This window comes from Plectropomus leopardus, chromosome 12, assembly GCF_026936395.1.
Source record: "Plectropomus leopardus strain MGB_pleo_1.0 chromosome 12, ASM2693639v1, whole genome shotgun sequence".
Lineage (NCBI taxonomy): Eukaryota > Metazoa > Chordata > Actinopteri > Perciformes > Serranidae > Plectropomus > Plectropomus leopardus.
In genome coordinates, this window is record NC_142187.1 from 23,009,311 (window position 1) to 23,031,207 (window position 21,897).

Sequence of the window (21,897 nt, forward strand, 5' to 3'; positions counted from 1 at the left end):
AAATGAACTTTAAATGATGGCTGGTACAAAGAAAGAAACTATTTAACACTTTTTAATAGGTTTGGCATTGTTCTTTTTTCCTCTTCCCCTTATTCTTAAATTACCTCGACACTAATTAACAGGGGCTGTGTGATCTTCAGCATCCACCTACACTCAACATCGCTCAAATTTCAGCAATTTACAACTTATATAAATTCTCATTTCTTTTTCGGCTAGTAGTCAATGATACAACTGTTAACTTTAGATTACTAAACACAAGTCTGTGTCGAATAAATCTCTGATCTTTTATCAAGACTTCATTCCCTTTAAATTCACTATGGATTTCTGATAATTGAATCGTGGCTGAGGATTTTCTGCATCAGCTGAAGCTTCTTTTACTCATACCTTTACCATCTCAGCTATCAGTTCATGTTAATGAAGTTGCAGTTATACACCAAATTGAATCCCTTCTTCTTGCTCATATTAAATTTTTCATTGAGTAATTCAGCTTTTTGGAGAATGACTGAATCCTTCTGTTGTGTGTTGCGGACCCTTAAAACTAAGAGTCAGATCATTCTTGATAAAGTCGCTTATTTTTAACATTTGGATTTATTAACTTTTCCAATGATTTTGCACTTACTGCCTTTTTATATTTCTACAGCAATACTACAGACCGTACTGTCATTAGGTATGATTTTTACATAGACAAGTTATTCTGGTTTTTGTCCTTATTGATATTCCTACTAAGCTGTTGACATGGCCATACACAATAAATATTTCACTAATATTCCTGTTTATATTCAGCCATGCACACTCTAATTAACATGCCCTAACATGTCATTGATCACGTCAAAATATTGAAGAGTGGAAAGGCTAGAGCTGCTTGTGCCATTTTGCTTCTTTATTTCAAATTATGATTTTCTTTTCTAAATTTTCCACCTGTGGGAGACTTGTTCTACCATGCAAACACAGCGTCGCTCCTTTATTCTAACAATCACCTCCTTGAAAAGGTTGACGTTGTAATATTTACGTATGTCCAAAAACCTGTTGATGTCCAAGTCTTTCATAATGTTAAGCTGTGTGTTTCTTCTTCCGACCAGAAATGTGGACTTTTCTTTTGGGCTTGCATCTCCAACCCAGCCCTGCAAACTGTTGACTAGTTTGTGTACAGCACATAATGACAATGCCCAGAGCTGGCCGTAAACAAGCAAGAGGCCTTATGTCGCAAAACTGCAGTGAAAAACCCCGCCTGAGATGCATATTCCAAATGTCAATTCTTCCTAGCTTTTATGCACCTGCCTTCTTCTAAACTTTTAACTCTGCATCTGCCAGCAGCTTTTTGAGCCCATTTTCTCATCCAACACGGTTCCAGTGCTTCCACTCAGTTCTTAAGAGTTTGTTGATTGCTTTAACAGTATTTGCTTGAGTTCTCTTGATGCTGTTGCTACTTAAAAAAATATATATCAACAACAAAAATCTCTGCCTTGACTAAATGAAACCACTTCAGCCGTGTAGAGAAGATGACTTAATGTTATATCATGAATTGACATAGTGATCTCAATTACTCATGGATGCTCATCTGCAACAGACATTATTTTTTTGGGGTCCCTTGGGTTCAAAATGCTTGTTGTATTAGACAGCAAACAGCACATCTTCACTGTTGTGCACAGTTACATCTGCTTTTTCCACAGTTGAATTTACATAAATCAGAAAAACACTTTCTTCTCATTTACCCACTGCTGCTACTACAAAATGATAGGTGTCTTTCTGACAGTTCGAACCCAGCAGTGAAAACATCTACATCCACATTATTAGCTTCACGATTGGTGTTTACTGACTCATAGCTTTGTATCATAACTCTATGATCACAAGGTGACCCCTGTGGTGGTAATCTACTCTTAAGCCCCTAAAAGAAAGGAGGACTGAAATGAGTCTAAGAACTACTCATCTTTGTATCTCCTCACACGATGAGTCAGTCGGTGAATATTCTCTGTCTTTCAGATGACAGGATATTCAAAATATAAAAAAGATCTAAGACAGCTGGACTTGAAGTTTGGTTTTGAAGTCTTCTCATTCAAAAGGTTTCATTCTCATAATTCTTGTTGTGTTTCATTTGAAAAAATCTCTAAAATCAGGCAAGCATACCACTGCCTGCCCAGCAACAACCAACAGACAGACAAAGCTGGCAAAAATTTGGTGAACACAGAGCTACATTTAGCTTTACATGGCAGGTAATTTTTTAAGGAGCTGGTTGAGACCAAAAACTGAGCTAGGACAAAAGTGAATGTTGGACTTGAATTTATCAAGTGACCAAAATGACATACAGTCATGGAAAAAATTATTAGACCACCCTTGTTTTCTTCAATTTCTTGTTCATTCTAATATCTGGTACCACTAAACGTATAATACAATGAACACAACAAAAAATGCAGCTGGTCACATAATACTTTATGACCTATTTGACATTCTTAAGCTTAATTGATTCCCAGGGTATATAAGAGGCCATTTCATGTCACAAGCAGCACTGCACATGCAAAGGCCTAGAGTGGTTTCCTGCTTACATTCAAGCCGTAGCACAACTCAGAAGTTGTCAGCTCTCACATAATGCCTAAAACAAAAGAATTATGTGAAGCCACAAAGGCAGCCATCTTGGCACTGCTGGAAATTGGCAAATTGGAGAGACAGGTAGCGAAAAAACTGAAGATCTCCAAGACAGCCGTTCATTACAACAAAAAAAAACAAGCTGAACATGGCACTACCAAATTGCTACCTGGCCGTGGCAGGAAACGTCTTTCTACCCCACGAGATGACCGTGCACTCATCCGTTCCTGTGTCAGGAATCGTCGTCAGACCTCCAGGGACCTTAAAAATGAGTGGGCACTGTCGAGAAATGTGACTTGTTCCGCAAGGACAGTTCGAAACCGACTTGTTGAAGCTGGTTTGAAGTCACACAGAGCACGCAAGAAGCCCTTCATCAATGAAAGGCAGAGGAAGGCCCGGTTACTCTTTGCTCGAGACCACAAGGATTGGACTGTTGATGATTGGGCTAAGGTTCTCTTCAGTGATGAATCCAATTTTGAATTGATGCCCACTCCAGCCAACTTACTGGTTAGGAGGAAGCCTGGAGAAGCTTACAACCCAGACTGTCTTGCCCCTACAGTAAAACATGGGGGTGGATCAGTCATGATCTGGGGTTGTTTCAGTCTGAGTGGAACAGGGCAAATGCAATTGTGTGAAGGCCGAATGAACCAGGTCATGTACAGGACTACCCTTGAAAACAGTCTTCTTCCATCAGCTGGAAAACTCTTTCCTGCCTCGAATGACTGGATTTTCCAACAAGACAATGCCCCTTGCCACACGGCAAGGTCAGTTAAAGCCTGGATGGAGAACCACAACATTCGCACCATGCCTTGGCCTGCTCAATCACCAGATTTTAATCCAATTGAAAACCTGTGGAAAATCATCAAACTCAAAATGGAGAACCACAAGCCCAAAAACAAAGAAAATTTGTTTGAATTTGTCCAACAGGAATGGGCTGCTGTGACAGCAGAACAATGTCAGAAGCTGGTGGAGAGCATGCCAAGACGCATGTCTGCAGTCATCAAAAACAATGGTTATGCAATCAAGTATTAACTCTTGTGTGTATCATGTGTTTAAAGCAAACAGAAAAGAAAACATGGAATGCTTGAAAGTAGTGTTTTTGGCGGTGCAATGCCATAGCTATTGATGTAAGAATTTAAGTAATTTTGGTTATTATCAAGAAAACCATGGAAAATGAATAGTTCTTAGTTCTTAAATTAAACTCTCATGAGCTAGTTTTGTTGTTATCATTATAATTGTCCAAACAAATGCACCTTTAGTTGAGCCAGGCATTAAAATTAACAAGAAATTGAAGAAAACAAGGGTGGTCTAATAATTTTTTCCATGACTGTATTTTAAAGGAATAATCATTTTGGTCTGGATGTATGTAAAGGCAATAGCTTGCTAATAAGGTAGCCATACCAACTTAAAAAAAATACTAAGAAGCAACCTGTTCTCATTTCCATGGTGTCACATACTGACACTTTGTCACACCCCTCACTGTCTCATAGCAGCACACAGGGCACCCTTGAGTGTACAGCTCAACTACATATATTGTAACACATGGCCAATTTTGTAAAACAGTCGTGTCTAGGTTTAAGCAATAAAACTAGTTGGTTAAATGTAGAAAAAGATGATTTTTTGGATTATTAAAAGTATAGTGTGTAAAATTTAGTGGCATCTAACGGTGACATTGCAGAACTAAAACTAAAACCCCCTAAACATGTCAAACACGTAGGTTAACTATGGTAGCCAATGCAAAAAACCTGCAAAAACAAATGGCCCTATCTTGATCCAGTGTTTGGATTGGCCATTCTTGCGTACTGTGAAAAAAAAAAAATGATGTAAATGGCTCATAGATATAATTGGCTCATTCTATGTAACAAATCATGATTCTTAGTGTCAAGTAATACACACAAAATGTACCTCCAAGTGCCTTCAAAGTTAGTTGAAACAGTTTTAAAGATCAAAGTCTTTTTTTCGTTTTTTTTTTATACTGTAACATATAATAATTTTCATCTTTGTAAAGCTGCTGTGGGTGTAAAGGCCTGTTAATAATTCCAGCATACCGTCACTGGCAACAGTATATCATTTTCACAACTCCTGAAAGTGCTGTTCATCTACTTAATTGTTTGGGGTCGGTGTTCATTGTGAATGACTCACACAAAATAATTGGATGTAGAAGTTAAGAAAATAAGATAAACTTTAAAAAACCTGACATAAACAGTGACTTTTTATGAAAATATCTAGGTTACAAAATGCATTTCTAGACTGCTGCAGAGACATAGGGGGACACCAGTTCACACCGAACACTGAAAGGGTTTGATCTCCTGCAAGAACCATTTTCTCTGAACCTCCTACTTAATGCTTTGACACCGTTATCCATGTAAATGTTCTGCGCGGTGCTTATGAATACTGAGAGCTCTCTTTTGCACATGAATTGTCAGAGTGGTTGGAGATCATTTAATTCTTAGGAGATGGTGATTAACACATGCATTCATTTCAGGTTATGCTCCTCTTTGATGCCAGCGGAGGGAGAGACCAAAAGAGGGAGAGGGAAGGATGGAGTGGGAGAGAGAGGGGGAGGAAGAGAGGTGAAGGGAGGGAAAGACGAACGAAAGAAATACAAAGAGACAGACAGAAAGCCACGCGGGGATGAGAGAGGCAAATCCCTCATAACCATGTTTTACTGATGTGTGGCAATGTGCAGGGAAGAGTCTTCATTAACACTGTTGATACTAAGCACAGCTTCATTCGAAAGCACAAAGAGCGCTTTGCATTGGCAGACATTATCAACACTGCTCTTAGCTCGACAAAGACTGGAATGAAAAGAGGCAACCATGTATTGTACAATAAACGCTGCCAGTAATTACGTTCCAATTTTCTCTTTAACAACATTGTCTTTCGTTGACATCATGTTCAATTAAAAGCAAAATTTCTGCACATTTCGGCACGCAGTAAATGTGGTATTTGAGGTGGGTGTTTATCTGAGTGGGGGAGGGGTTATTTTGAATAAACACAGCTGAATAAATTATGTGCGTATATACATCTGAGAGTAAGGAGAATATGGATGGACAGTTGTGGATCGTACCAAGAAAGGATAAAAGATGGGCAGATGAGAGATTTGATGGTGGCTTTGCATTATAATTAAAGATTTAACCATTTAAAAAGCTATTGAGACAGTCATTATCCTCCCCGTAATGCTTTCAGCCAATCTCATATAGTATGGAGATATTTTCATTGCTCCACCACTGATAATATGCCAACACCTTCCTTTGGGTAAATATCTCATTGTTTTTAAAGGTCATGTCCCAAATACTGATTCATAGCTCATGCAAAAGGGCAGATGTTCTTCAATGAAACCACAGCTAAGGTCGTTTGCACAGTGTAATATTCATCTATACACTGTGTCTGTTATCTGTTATCGTCTAACCATCCATGCATCTTATCTATTTTCTATCTATATATCATCTGTTTGGATCACCAGCTAACAGCAGCAGGTCATGGTCTGATTCCAGTAAAGCACTTGAGTTATGTATAAAGCTACAATAGACAAAATACATTATTCAGTCCTCATTCTCTTGCTCTACATCTTCGAACCAAAAGCCAGAAAAAATGTTGGCGTTGTACGAAAGATAAGGTACATTTGTGCATTATTTTGTAGCAGAGACATTACTTTTTTTTTTAAACTGTCTTTATTGAGTTTTCAAAATATACAATTGTGCAAAATAATATACAAAATCAGCAAATGTTGAAAGAAAAAAGGGTGGGCTTTATGACCTTTACTGCAGCCAGCCACTAAGGAGCATTCAAGATATTTTGGCTTCACTTCTGGGGACCTGTCATGTCGTCCATCTTTATATACACTTTATGATTCTGGGGCTGGTTCAGATGAATTTTATTCACTTTGCAGTGGAGACAGAGGTTCACAACAAGGCTGTAGATATCTCTCTGAAGATCAACATTCAAAGTGAAGTTTTATGTCATTACATCAAAGGCTAGTCCAAAACAGTGGGTTGTGGGCTGAGTTAATCAAGAAGAATGAGTGGCAACAAGGATGATTAGGATTCAGGAAACTCAGGATGGGCTATTTAACAGTACAATCTGATACAATTCCTATCAATTTTGGTGCCCTAATCCCTTCATCACATCAAAGACTGCCTTTCTGGATGAGTAGCTAAAACCGTTACACATAAGGGTCTCACAGTTTGTCTCAGCATAGAGCATTTGTCATACAGAACGGCGGGAACTTAATCAGAACAACAGGAAGGACAATAGTACATTAAGATTTCAACTAAAACTATTTTATAAAACATTTTATTTTAAAATTTTACAATTTTAATTATCCACTGTACCTAAAACAATATTTAGTCCCCTACCGATCATCTTACTCTGTCAGACACTCACATCAGCTGTTTTTTTCTGTCCCAAGAACCTCAAAAGAAATTGGTAGACGTGCTTTCATACATAAAGCCCCCTCTGACTGGAATAATTTACCGCCATCTATTAGATCTGTCACTTCCCTCCATCTGTTTAAGACTTCACTATTATCCTTGTTTCAGACCCCCTGCTGTTGTTATTAGTTTCTTTTTTTTTTTTTTTTTTTACTAATTAATTAACTATTATTACTATTTCCTTTTATTTATTTATTTATTTATTTATTTTTACCTTTTCTTTTTGCCCTTGTGATCGGAATAGGGGCTGATGGGGTGATGATGCATCTCAAGGGGTTATCCCTTAATAAAATTTGTTTGTTTGTTTGTACAATACCAACTGCTTTTCGTTGCACTATCCCTGGTGGAAAATCAGCGATGGGTCACTAAAAACCACTCACGTTTGGTGGCTATGAAGCCACTGGAAATCCAGTGATGACCTGCTAAAAAGCAAATGGTTTTGTTGTGTGTTGGTCTTGAACAGAGGTGTGCAGCTTGGCAGGCTTCTCACCACCACCATCCCCTCCTTTTTCTGATGACTCCTCCTGAAGTCAGTTCATATACTTAAAAAGCGTTGATATGATACATATGAAATGTAAAAATGTAACATATTTGTGGTTTGCAGAAATGTACAATGCCAACATTTCTTTCTAGCAACCCTCTTCTGGGCTGAGATCTTCTCTGGTTTATTTTTATTAATCATGAGGCATAATCCATGTCAAGAAAAATGATCTGAAATGTGTTTTTATTATTTGCTGTTAAATTAGAGCTCTAACGCTTGTCATTCTACCATAGCACTGTGTGCAGTGCAGGGAGGTAAACAAATTCACATGCTGAAATCATCTTCATCTATACCTAAAACCAGCACACCAAGACAATACAGGGAGGACAGACTTGGCTCCACTCCAACTGTCAAACTGCAGCTTGAACTTAAATAGGGCTGCGTGTTTTTACTCTGGTAAGTGCAGTCTCTGGTTTTGCCTTTGAAATGACACATTGGAGATGATTCATAGATTTAAATATATTCAGCCTTCACATTTAGTCACTTGTTTATGAAAAAGGTTTGTGAGGGAGTTGTTTTTAAAAGCTGTTTATGAATAATGCACATGAAAGCGAGGCAGTGAGATAGCCTTACTGTATAATCTCAGAGCAGTAGCCCCAGTGATTTAAATTATAAACAATGTCAGTTTAAGCTACTGGCTTGTACAGTATCCAGCATCAGAGAGTAAAACAGCATGTGATTGTCAACTAAGCCCCACCTCTTAGTTACTGTTGCTATGCATGTCAATCTTTACACTCCATTCAATTTACAGTAATAATGGTGGGAGATGAGCCACCCAAAATTATAAATAAATTAAGACAGGGTTCTTGCTCTTGGACAGAGAAGGACAAAGGCAGGCTTCTCATTTATAGCTGGTGACCATAGACTTTGGTAACTGAAATTACTCACACTGGCAGCTTTATTAGCTGTAGCTAGATAATTAAGCTAACATTACAAGGTACAAGGTAGATTTGGTCTTGATCCTGCTACATCTACAGCTGACGGATGAGTTGATTAAAATGACCAGCTACTATGAAAAATTCCACCCTGTTGCTTGGGCATGTTGCTGCTGATGGCATTATACAATTCCTGCAGTGAATTTTTTGAATTTGCATCAGAGTTTTGCCTTCTGTCGGCTCTGAACAAGGTCTGCCCATCCAGTTTAATATCTTGATTTGGGATGTTAGGGGTTAATCGTATCTCTGTGGAGATGTGCGCAGAGCACTCTCTGATTTTCCATTGCTGAGTGAGCCTCAATTACAAACATCTTATCTACTTTATTCTCCTGCAACCGGACCTTAGCCACAAGAAGGCTTGGTAGAGGAACGGCTCTCGGTCCAAGTCGGGTGGGCCTCGCCCTGATGCTGGCTCTCCTCCCTTTCTTCGTCCGGCACTTTCGTTTTTTTCTCTCCCCTCTGGTCTGACTAGCCACTCGGCATATGCTGTTGGCGGAGATCCTCTCTCTGTCTGCTGCTTTTAGTCCAAAACCCACACAACTTTTTACGATTTTTTCTATCGTAGAAAAGTCATGCTTCAGCATAAAGGGCCTTAGAGTTGAAAACATAGAAAAATATAGCAAAAAAAGTAGCAGGGATTTGAGGAGCTACTGGCTGCATGTGCTGCCGTCGTCATAACATAGATCTGTGAGTAAGTTGAAAACATGAGCTGTGTCCGAAATTCCATATCAACATGCCTTTTAGTATGCTAAAACAGTGTATTACATTACATGAAGTACTGTAGTGGGGACACCTCTACAGATAGATGGCATATTACATGACTATTGAGCTTTGTTATAGGAACAATGTGGTTTGGGCTTTTTGTTAGCCGTGCTCGTAGTGTTGTGCCTTCATGAGTGTCGGTCGGTCAATCCACCACTCGGCTTTTTGCCATGATAGACACATAAACATTGTACTGGCCAAACATTTGCATGCTGATGTTTGCATTAAACCAATTTAAGTATTATCTAGCACTAAAAATGCCTAAGATACAATGTTTCACAAGTTTGAATTTTCTAGCAGCTGAAGTGACCCTACAGATGTGACCTTTTTCTCCTGTTTTGTGGCCAGTCAGGGAGCTTAGTATTGTCTTTTTCTTTGGTGCTGTCGATCAAGTGAGTTGTTATATTCTAGTTAGTGAAAGATTTTTGTTTGTTGTTTTGGCCTTGGAGACCTTGATGCCTTGTTTGCCTTCTTTTGAGCAATTTAGTTGCTTTGTTTTCTAATCATGTTTCTGTAGCTTTAACAAATCATATTCATTTTCACAGCTGAAGTGTTTCTGAGGCCTTTTCTTTTCATTTTGGTACGAGTCTTACAAAGGTTCTGGGTAACCGTGGTATATTACTCTCTGTGTTATCCAGCGTTTTTCAGGCCGAAACCCCTTAGCTGAAAGAGAGACGGAGTAGGGACACCCTACTACATATATAGAATAAAATTACATTGCATATTAAACTGGGCAGATGGTTGTTAGACAGCAAGCTGTATCAGCCTCAGGCTGCAGTATTAACCTACATTTGCTTAACAGGTGAGGGAAGAAACAGGGATACATTTGTGCAAAAATCTGAATTTTTTGGATTCATGTTAATGTGAATTTTCAGATGCATTTTAACATTTGAGAGGAAAAAATAACTTAAACAGTAATTTGGCTGCCCCCCTGCAGTAACTCTGAGGACCCCCTAGAGGTCCCAGACCTAGGGATGGAATTTTGCACCAGCCACTAGCTATGTGCTGGTAGATTTATGCAAGTGGCTGCTTGATTTGCTTCACTCACCAGCCAAAAACGCAAAGGTAAACTATTTAGTGACTGGTAGATTTTGTAGTCTAGCTGCAACAGTGGCAGGTAGACAAAAAATTTAATTTCCAACCTTGCCCAGGCCCCCTGTTGAAAAACTCAGGCCCTTGACCTTAAGTGAAAATCATAACACCTGCAAACTATTGGTGTTCTCAGGGGCATTGAAAGTAACGTTTGTATGTATTTATTTCTTGATAAATAAACATTTGTTTTATAGATATGGCTAATAATTATTTTTTGACCTTGCCTGAATGTTTGTGAGACCATAGGGTTGATCAGCTTTCCCCTGTCCAAAACAGCATTCAGATATTGTTTATCTGGACATCTCTGCATATTTGACTGAATCACCAAGTGTCATTAGGCTGAATGTAAATAGTCGGCCTGTTAATAGTCACCTATTTGAGCTTGGTCAGGCTGAGATTTAGTTTCATATGTCTAAAGTTTTCATATTGTATGTCTTTACTGCAGCAGCCCCCAATTCAAGCTACCTATTCCTCAGTAGTAACTATTAGAGGTCTGCAACCCAACCTGAGTCCTACAGAACCTGATGCCCGACCTTGGTCTAGGGCCGGGTCGGTTTTAAATACGGGTTGGGCTGTGCGCTGTGCTTTTTTTTTGTTTTTGTTTTTTTTTGGCTGCTCTAAAGTCTGTGCTCCTTGCTGAAGCACTGACCAAGTCATGTAACACACACACAAACACACACACACCCACACCCCACCTTAATCACTCCTGAGCTGTCAATCAGGCCGCGCACAGTAATACACACAAAATACACACAACTCCCTCTGCTTGTGACTTGTTACAGTGTCAGCCATGGAAGAACTGAAGCACAAGATAGCGTAAGGGGAGCTAATTAAAATCCCAGACAAGAATGGGAAGGCTAGTCTGTGGGAATACTTCGACTTGATTGCCGAGAGTGAGACCCGAGAGTACACAGGAAGTGTGCATTGTTGCCGTTGCAATAAGTTGCATTATTTCTGATATTTGGGTATAGACTTGGGGGCAGACTTCAAATGTTGCATTACAGTCGGGCTTATTGTCGGGTTGGGTCTCTATGTCATGACTTAGAGCCCATGCAGACCACTAGTAACTATCCCAGCATCATTTAGCCATTTACCACACTGACAGATAATATTCACGTGTATTCGTATTTCATATATCTCAAATCTCAGTATGAGAGCCTTGATTGTTAATATGGTTGTTCCTAGTTTCTTATTTGGCAGCTTTTCTGTATTTTCCTGTTTCTCTTCTTACTTGACAGCATGACTCTTTTCCCCAAGAGGGGGCATGGCCTTGGCAATTTGCACTTGATGGCACAATGTCGGTCTGGTCTATAGCTGATAAACACACAGTTTAATCTATTCCTTACACTTTCCCTTTTGTGTTTTCTGGTTTTGAAAGAGCAATAAAAAAAAAAAAATTATCCTCCAAACTCTTTAACTGCCAATTATCTTTCGTATTACAGCTCCATGCACACCACGTCATCGTGTAAAGAAATCCAAAGCTTGACAGGCATGCTGTGCATAGTCAGGGGTGCTAAGTTTTGATTGGACAATTGACGTTTCAGTTTAGTGAGTTACTTAGAATCCTGATAAACATTAAAATCACAAGAAAATGATTGAGTACAAGTACTGCATGTTTTATTTGTCGTCTTTGCACACTGCATTTCAGTTGTCTGTGAAGTTTATAGACTGTATTCATCTAATGTTTTTGTTTGTAAAAGGTCTATGTATTGGTATTTTTGGGGGGGACTTTAGCCATCTTAAAGCATTTAGACAATTATCCAAGCCAAACGACTACACTCACATGTGCTACTGTATAAAATTGTTCTTTTCACAAAACATTAAACCGAGGATAGAACTCTATTATGCTCCATTATAAAACAACAAACAGGGGTCACCCCATAAAAAGGTCTCATGACACTGAAGATACTCCTGACCTTATAGAAAGCGTGGTTAAGCTATATTCTGGAGAAATACATTTTCTACTCCTCCTTTTTGTTGGTGTAAAAGCTCAGACTGCTAGTTCACAAAATCAGCCTAACATGCCGTAAAATATTAATAAATAGTTTCATCATAACTTCAAAAAAGTTGCCCCTAGTCTTGTTTGGATTTTAGCTCTTGCATTGCAGCTTTTTGCCTTGAGAGACTTACATAAAATAATTTACATTTATATATATTTTTGCTCTGAATTTTACTGTCACACTTGGAGCTTGGACACTTGATACTGCACATATTACCATAATGCTTGGAAAGTGCCACAGACAATTTTGTGATAGATGTCTTTGTAAATAAAAACATGATATTTCACAGGTGAGAATGCAGTTCCAGCGTCACACATTTTGATCAAGATCCAGGCATGACATTTTTATTTGTTTATTTATTTATTTTTATATGATGCGCTATTTTGGCTCTTGCTACATAAAGTTCTCACCATTTGCTCTAATATGCCCCATTCTCTGCTTTGAAAAGGATGCCCCAGAGCATTGGCTGCTGTGTATCGCGTTTGAAAATAATAATAATAATAATAAAATAAATGTGTTGTGCACCTTTTAGTAGGAAACCTCTTTATATTTTACAAGAGCACTTTGACCAACAGCAGTCTTTATAAATCGAATTACGCAGTGTCCTTGAATGTTGATGGTAGCTTTCACAGAGGGTGAAGAATGTTTGTGCAGAAACTGCCAGCGTGTGTTAGTGTGTAGCATTCATTGAAGTGTTTGTTTGCAAAAGAAATCCATGCTGTTTTTAGTTCTTTAGAAAAGAGCAAATACAATTTCCCTTCATCAGTTGCACTCTGCTATATCTGCATGTGACGGGGTACGCAGGAAATAAGATGATGATTGGGGACATGGGGAGTAGGTGAAAGAGGTGACGGTGCTGGTATCATCATGACTGGCCTGTCACTACATGTGGACAAACTGTGTGGGGATGATGGGGGACAAAGGAGGCGATTAGTTGGACAGAGCACTCGTAATACACTCTCGGGGGACCAGTAAGTCAGGCAGCTCAATGCTGCAGCCAGGTTCACTGAGCAATTAAGAGAGCCGGGAGAGTCAAAGTGGCTTAGCCTGATGCTCTGCAGCTCTGTGCCAGTGTTGAGTGCAGAGGGTCACTTTCAACCCCTATCAGTCCACCTGTGTGTCTTAATGCACCCATCCACACTGGCTAGACGAGCTGAGAACAGAGCCAAAGGGACAAGTGGGGCCAAAGAAATACATGGGAGGAATTATTCTCCCCTTTCCTCATAATTGTGTCTGACATATCCTTTGGCTTCCCTCCCAGATCACGAGCAATACATATATTTTTCTTTATACCCTTGTTATCCCTGAGTCCTTAATGAATTATTTATAGTGGGGGAAAGCTGAGGGGTAGAGAGCAGTTCCCCTGGAGTAAACATACCAATAAAAGGAAAGATGACTGCAATAAAATGATATGGAAGGCATCGTTTGCCCTTTTATCAAAATGGGTTTCAAAGTATTATGGGCTATGCACAGCAGGCAATTTGTTAATTTCTAACAGGGGGGACAACTCAGGTATAGGTCTGGGCCCAGATAGGATGGCCTCTGGGTGCTGACCAGGTTCGCAGTCCGCCTTTAACTGACCTCAAGGGGGAACTGGCTATGGGCCATTTTTGAAATTCAATAACAACCAAACTCTTTAGCAAATGATTCTCAGGAATCTCACAAGTGAAACTGTTGTAACCTTGAATCAATAGAGATGTATTAGTGAGGCTGAAATTAACACCCACCAAGCATCGCATGTGGGTAGATTTTCCTTTTGGCGAGTAAATTTCAGAAGACTGCCACACTGGTAGCTAAATGTTTTCACCAAAGTAGTCATGTAATAAAAAACTACACTGCGAGTCTCTAGCATACTTTGGTAGGGGCAGACTACTCTGCTGCAATACTGTTGTCTGCAACTTACACACACACACACGCACACACTGCAGATGTGTTTTTATGAGTGTCAAAACAGAAACATCTTGAGCACTCTTAGTCATGCACAGACTACATGAAAATGATGAGTGATGAAAAAAGCTCCTGTGATATCACCTGTTGCTTTGTAGACTCCTGAAACCTTCAGTCTGGCATTTTGTCATCTTGTGTTTTTTGGAGCCGGAAGTTTTGGAGGACAGGTTGTAACTGTGGAGGAGCGAGGGGTGGATCCATGGATTTATAAAGAAAGTGTGGATACAGCCATGGAGGCAGGGCCTCCTCCATTGTTATGAGAGCTGCTTATTGGCGCATTAAGCAAAATAAACTTATTTTTCCGGTAAAAAATAGCGAGCTCTAATGGAATCATAAGGCATGTGCACTACAGACTTATGGCGGCTAAGTGTGCCATACTTCTGCCAGCACTGCGACTGACTTCTGGTTTAGTGTTTGTTAGCTTGAATGGCGGTCTAAAAATTTTATTTACCAACTCTTTTAGATTTTGCAAATGTTATTGAATGGCTTAAATCTAGATAGTGAAATGAGTCAATTCGTGGGGGTTTTGACACTCACAAAAAATTATTTACTGATTTACAGACTTATCTTTCCCAATAGGGATAAGTCCCTCTTGGCCAATGGGCATCGTGTGACCGACCCTGACAGTATAAGTCCACTTTTAGCCACAATGTAAAATTTGCATCAGACCCTGGTGCACTTCCTAGGGGGCTTGGGCGGATCTGATTTATAGACTGTAGCAACTCAAGTGGCCTTAATCAGTTGTAATCAGGTGAATTATAAAAACCTGACAGTTGTCATGAATGTTGAAATCAGCTAGAGAGAGGCTGTAATTATGATTATTTCTGCTGTAAAGTTGGGTATTTCAATATGGGGGTATACAGGGATGAACTCTGAGCCAGCCTCAAGTGGCCATTTGATGAATTGCTGTTTTTTGCACTTCCACATTGGCTTCATTTTTCAGCCTCGGAGGTCGCTGCTTGGTCATGCTTCATGCTGTTTAGCATACAGGATATTAACTATGCTTACCTATCGCTTACTGCTGGTCTGCTGCTCCTTTGATGCTATTGTGTAGGTGAGGGTTATGAGCTGCACCCATACTTATGAAGGTAATAAAGTACAAAGATGGATACTCCCTCGTCTGAATCAAGATGGCAAACTCTTCCCTTCTTACTTTCTTACCTTTCACAATAAAGGCCCTAGACTAATACAATGCATCATTGCTAACCAGGGGGAACTTATTCACATACTTAGTGTATGGTGATGCGTTTGCTCTGGCCTTTTCTTAAAGTTTGTATTCAACATAATACCTTATTGAAATGTACAGAAAATGTATATGTGACAAAAAAAGCTAGTTTATTGGTTTGGGTGGTTAAAAAAATGCTTGAATTGTAATTTCTTTCATCTAGCAGACCCCTTGGCCAGTGAGTCAGAAGTTATTTTGGACACTGTGTATTAGTATTGCAGGGGCTATTGTTATAAACTCCATCATAATTCATTTGTGATGAGCATAAAGATGATCTTAACTGAATTAATCCTGGCTGCTGCAGAAACGGGATCAATTAAATCCTCTTACATAGCGCATTTTCCAGTGCAGTTTGACCTCCACAGAAGTTCAAACATAGTCATCAAATTTTAGGCTTATCCCAATTTTAGTGTCAAATGTTATCCATGACTTCTGGCGGTCATCAATAGAAACCTTACTTTACTGGAAGCATTTTACCAGTAAGGCCCCAGGACAATCCTCAAAAGGTGTTTTCTCTTTATTTGCTTTTTTGTCTCTCCACCAGTCTGCAAGATTACAAGAACAAACTCAGTGGTGCCTTGAGGGGAACAATTTCCAACTCACTGGCAGCACATTCATGAGCACTTTCTCACCTAAAGGTCCACTGAGAAATCTGTGCACCAATTTACAGCTTCCACAAGAATGTGAGCAATAACTGTCCTGAATTGAGGAATCAAGTTCTTTGTTATATTTTACTTATGTGGAGGGAAAAGCGTCAGTTTCATAGAGAGATAACAGGGTTCAAACTGAAAAGCACTCTGAAACAACTAATCCTCTCCCTAAGCATGTAGTATATGTTTGAGGTCTTAATTTACAGTCATTCTCATTCACTCTCTGAATGACGTTCACACATAAAGTGAATCATTCTCCCTCACATTAATCTGCATGAAGCCTTAGCTCGTTGAGACACACTAGCTTGCAGAGTTCCAGTGTTTCAGGATTGCAGGGGAGGGCAGTGATAGGTCAAAGCAGAGAGCCTGTTAATTGAAGTTGTTCATAATAAAAGAAGGGAGGGGGGGAGTGAAGGGGGGATCTGTTCATTAATAATTGATCAAAGAGCCGTTAAATCGAAATGTGTTTGCATCAATTAATCATTCCCCCAGATGCCACTAATCAGCCTTTTCCATCGTAGCATCATAGCAATCTTGCAGACTACACCAGTTGTGCAGAGCCTAAACCATCATTCATCACGTCTCACTGTGCTCTTAAAGCTGGCCTCAAGTCTGTGACAGAGTGATTAAAACACTATTGCCATTGAGCGCTCCGGGCTTTACTCACAATCTCCTCCGAAAACTGGCTGCAGTCTACTCTGTGTACAGTGTGAAACTTGATTACCATGTTTCTACGAGTTATTGATATTCTTTGAACTTTAACAGGGTGGTGAGGCGTATTGCAACAGTCTGCAGCGACAGTTTGGCTGCTTAAAATGTTCAGCTCAATCACTGTCAGGCTCTACAAGGACCAGGATTGTTGAGGGGGCGGACACCCATTAGCATTCTGTGAGCAGCACAAAATAGAATTTAAAACAAAGACTTCAAGGATGACTTCATTATAGCTTTGGGTTAGAGTTATTGTTATCATACGTTGGTATATGCTAACAAAAGTTATATCTACAGTGCTTAAACTCAATGAATCTTTAATTCATCATCTGTACTTTTATTATTACTCAAAACAAACGCACCCACATTGGGATTGTGCAGCTGCAACCCAAAATGAGTTGGCACTGCACATGTTTGCAAACGTTACAGCTATGTTACGTTTGCCATCATTATAGTATAATAGATATGTTAAAACTTCAGGTTTCCACAACGCTGTAGCAAACAAGTGATGATGGAAAACATCAGTTTTTGGCTTTAAAAACAACCAGTTTTTGGGCCGCTATACTGGCAGGAAAACCTCTGAAACAGTTGCTTTTTGGGGCCCTATATCCGCTAATATGTTGCCACAAAACACTTACAATTGGAGCCCAAGAAGCCGATAAGGAAATATCAATGGTTACTACAAAACACCTACTGTATGTGTTGAGCCTAGAAGCAGATGAAGGCACACCAAAGGGTTGCTGCAAAACACCCATGTAAGGAGCCTAAAAAGTTGATGGAATAACACTGACAGGTCGCTACAAAACAACTATGATTGGAGCCTTAAAAGCCGAAACACTGTCATTTGGACTCCCATTGGTCTGTACAAAACACTCACAGTTTGAGCCTAAAAATGTTGATGGAAAGACTGAGAGATTGATTGGTTGCTACAAAACATCCATATTGGGAGCCTAAACACAGCATAACACACTAAAAAGCAACTGGTTTTGTTGGTTGCTAGTCTGAAGCAGTGGTCTGTAGCTTGCAACCATCTAGTCTAGTAACACGTCATCTCATATAGTCAAGTCAACTCATATATTACAGCACTTTAGAAACGTTAATATAATGTGTATAAAATGTGCAAATGTAGCATATTAATGGTTTGCAGAAATGTATAATAACAGCATTTACCTCTGGCAACTGGGCTGGCAGCCAACAGGTGCATGTATCAATCTACAGCTGTGGCTTGGAGGAGAAAGAGATTTTTAAATGTGTAGCATGTGGATGGATAAGTGAAAACATTAAATTCCTTTGAGAATTTTTTTTTAAAGAATGAACAAGGACAAAAAATTTGTACCAAGGTTAAATAATGGAGGGCTTGCAGCCTTGTAGAGTGCGCAACTCAAAGACTGCCATTCAAATAGCTTTCTTAACTACTGTCTATTTTTACTTGAGGCACTGGCGGGTTTCTACCCATTTAAAAGAACATTGTGTAGCAGCAGGTATTAAATGTGTGTACTACACGGTATGCAAAAACTATGTGCATTTTTGGGCTGCACCTGCTAGAGTGTTCATATTGCTATGCGTTGTCTGTCTTGTTTAAGCTCTTCTGTTGACAAAATGAATTACTCATTTCACATTATTCATTGTATAGCCGATTCGCCACAGCTTTGCACAGCCCTCATACAGCAGTGACCCCTAATATTGAGACAGTGGCATCGCAGATGGGTACCACTGAACCTCCATTTCCCCCCGTGTTTAGCACAGTTAGCTGTTACTGTCGCAGAGGTCGCAGTCAGAGTGCTTGACTTTGCATGCATGCATTTGAAGAGGCCCCAGGTGTCTGAAGTTTAAGATATTGTAAGATGAAGACCTTGTAGATGTTCAGACTCCAATGATAAACAGACTGGACAATGAGTTACACAACAATTGTTTTGACTGCTCCAAAATAGCGTGATTGCACATGCTTTTGTGTGACGTGTATGACTTTTCCAAATCTGAAGTTTCCAAACCGTTTTTGGCTACATTCAAACGGCAGGCAAAAGTGGCACAAATCAATTTTTTGTTTTTGCATATGTGACTCAGATATGTTTTATCACAACAGTGTGAACAGCACCAACCTCAGTGAATCTGATCTTTTCAAATCTGATTTTAGCCACTTTCACGTGGTCCTAAATCATATACAGATCTGTTTTTTGCAATGCGACCTCAGTCTGAGCAGTCATATTGAAATTCATGTGACTTTTACGTCACTCCATTATGACATTAATCACAAATCAAAGAAGTGTCTTGCCGCGAAACTCTTTTTGAGAAGCGCTGACAGATGTACTTAAGTGTTGCTCTTGATATCCCCAAATTTTAAATGAAATCTGTTTCAGCGAAGCCATCCCTTCACGATCCCAACACTCCTGGCTCCGACTCTGCATCCACACACACACCTCTCTGCAGAAGTAGCAGCCATTGTTCCACAAAAGCCATAATTAAAAATTTGGCTCTCTTGCTTCTTATCCCCATCCTCGTTATCATCTGCTCACAAATTTGCTGTCTTCCACTGCAAGCAACTTATAAATTAAACCATAAACACTGACTTCAGGGGCCTCCATGTTTACTTTCATACTACAGCTTGCTGCATGTGATGTCTTTGTTATTGTTCTTTTGGGCATGAAGGTCAGTTCAGGACTGGTATGAATTCACACTGAAATGTGATATTGGCTACAGTTAAAAAATAACATGAACACCCAACAAAACATCACCTCTGAGAAATAAATCTGAACTTAGCACTGAGGCTCGCTGTGTGAATGTAGCCTTTGACTCCTGAATGTAAGCGTAACTGTGGCAAACTTTAGCAATCTAGCTAAGATCACACAAAATGTGAATGAGAAACATTGAAAGTACAGGAGTGTCATTCCTCCTTTTTTTGAAAAGGCTAACCACTCTCCCTTACCTCCAGGTCCTGCACCAAATTGGCAAGTTTCATATCACTGACATAAAGAGACCATTTTGATATTAACCCAACATCTAACTCAGTTAGACAGCAAACAAGCTGATTCCCAAATGTCATAGTAATGGAGTAATGCAATTACTGAATTTCAAATTGCAGTCCCTTATGCTACTCCTTGCTGAGAAAAGTAAGCACATAGCTATTACTGCCCAACACGGTTGTTGATTGCATAAGGTTTAATCAAGGTAGTAATGCATGTTGGAACCGCTGTGCCATCCATAGCAGTTCTCCTTTTATTGCTGTTTAATGGCATGAGTTGATTAATTCCAGTGAGGTTATACAGAGGAAAGCTGTTACAGCTATAGTTTGAAGTCTGTTGTAAGCATAAGCAGGAAAAGTGCCCATCTATGTAAAAGAAATTAATGTTTGGTTTGGACAGATGGCCCTGTGGTGCAGTTTGCAAAGTGTGACATTGTTCATTTGGCCCACACACAGAGATAAACACAACTAACAGCATCAATTATTGTTGTAATTATTATTATTTTTGTTGGTAATGTATTTTTTTCAATGCTGCCGATGGCCTTGCCTTTCCAAAGCTACCTGAGGATAAAGTCATGACAAATGTGATGCTTTACAAAGAGTCACCTCCATCTAATCTGCCTGAAATCAGAGCCTCCATCTTTAATTAAGATGAAAGCACCAACTAATGCCTTTTTATATTTACTACATCAGTGAACATCCAGGTTAATCCAAGAAGGGATTACCTCGGCGGACTGAGAGTGACCACTCATGTAATAAACTCTCAGGTAAGGTGACTCAGTTTCAGAGCGCCTGTGGAGTTGCAGTGAAGCCCAGCCACAAGTCCTAAAAGTCAGTCCCACTAAGCCATGTTAGGAAATGTCGCCATCATCTTTATTTAAAGTTTAATATCTCCAGGCTGTGTCTCCGGCCCGTTGCTGTTGACATGAAAATGATCAATGACAGTAGATCAGCCCCATGGGAAGTGCAAGATACACATCACATGATTAATGGCTTTGCCAGCTGTCATGAACTATACTGGACCAATACAGTGAAGGCTTCATAAATCATAAGTGTTCTGACACATGAAGTTTTTGTGCAGTTTATAAAAGCCAACATTTGGTGCATTTTCATTATTCTTTTTTTTGCTTTTTGCAGTACTCTCAGGAACATGACAAGGATCGATTTTGCTTCCATTTTTGTCTGATTATAGTTACTGTATTCAGTTGACAGTGTTGCTATTGCAAAACGCCTGCGGTCTAATGATGAATTAAACATGAAATTTAAGAGTACAAATAAGATGTCCCTCAGGAAAGTCTGTCATACGCTGTCATACACTAATGAATGTCTCTTAAACCTGCATTAAGTGTTTACCACTAGAGAGAAGAAAGACTCCAAAACAAATTCACAACAAACAGAGTCCTGATATACCATCAGCTCATCAAGTGCTTAGGGCTAAAGTATTAGTAGAAAATTGGCCGCTTACACAACCAGCAGACAGAGCAACATGGGCATCCGTTGGAGCCTTTTTTCCTTGTACCTGTCAAATCAATCCACTCACATTTCAGCCCCGGTTTGGTCCATGAACCCTTGGGGAAAAATACATGGATTTCTTTGGCTTTCTAGATGCTTAGATGTAAATGAGGCGATAGCAACTGGAAATTGCAAACAGCTCTAGAGCAGGGTGTTGATTTTTAAAGTTCTAATCCTGAAGTTTTTTCTCCTGGTTGATTTGGTCACTGTGTTATTAGCAAGTGTGGTTTAATACTGCAGGTCCCATTATTCCTGTGGCAGCCAACACTTCTCAAAAAGCTACTGTGTCAGAAAAAAATCAGCGGAGCAACTGTTGTGTCTCTTCACAGTGCAGTCAAATGCACTTTTAATAAAGAAGTCAGTCAATAATAATTGCAGCTTCGACCTTATTTCATTTTGCACATAGAGAGAGAAGTTTTCCACACAGCAGCGCATAGTAAAGTTGGTTACCTTGCTGAGGGGGTGGAGGTGTGCAGACTGTCGCCTGCAGCTCCTCATCTAGCAGCTCACTGTGGCTGCTCCTGACTTTTCCATTACTCCCTGCTATATTTTT

At 39.6% G+C, this 21,897-nt stretch overlaps 1 long non-coding RNA gene across 1 annotated transcript in view; it reads left to right on the forward strand.

The window, feature by feature from the left end:
- Window positions 1–21,897, forward strand: part of LOC148188100 (uncharacterized) — a 139,828-nt gene that overhangs the window by 50,152 nt on the left and 67,779 nt on the right. The gene's annotated exons all lie outside the window — the stretch shown is intronic.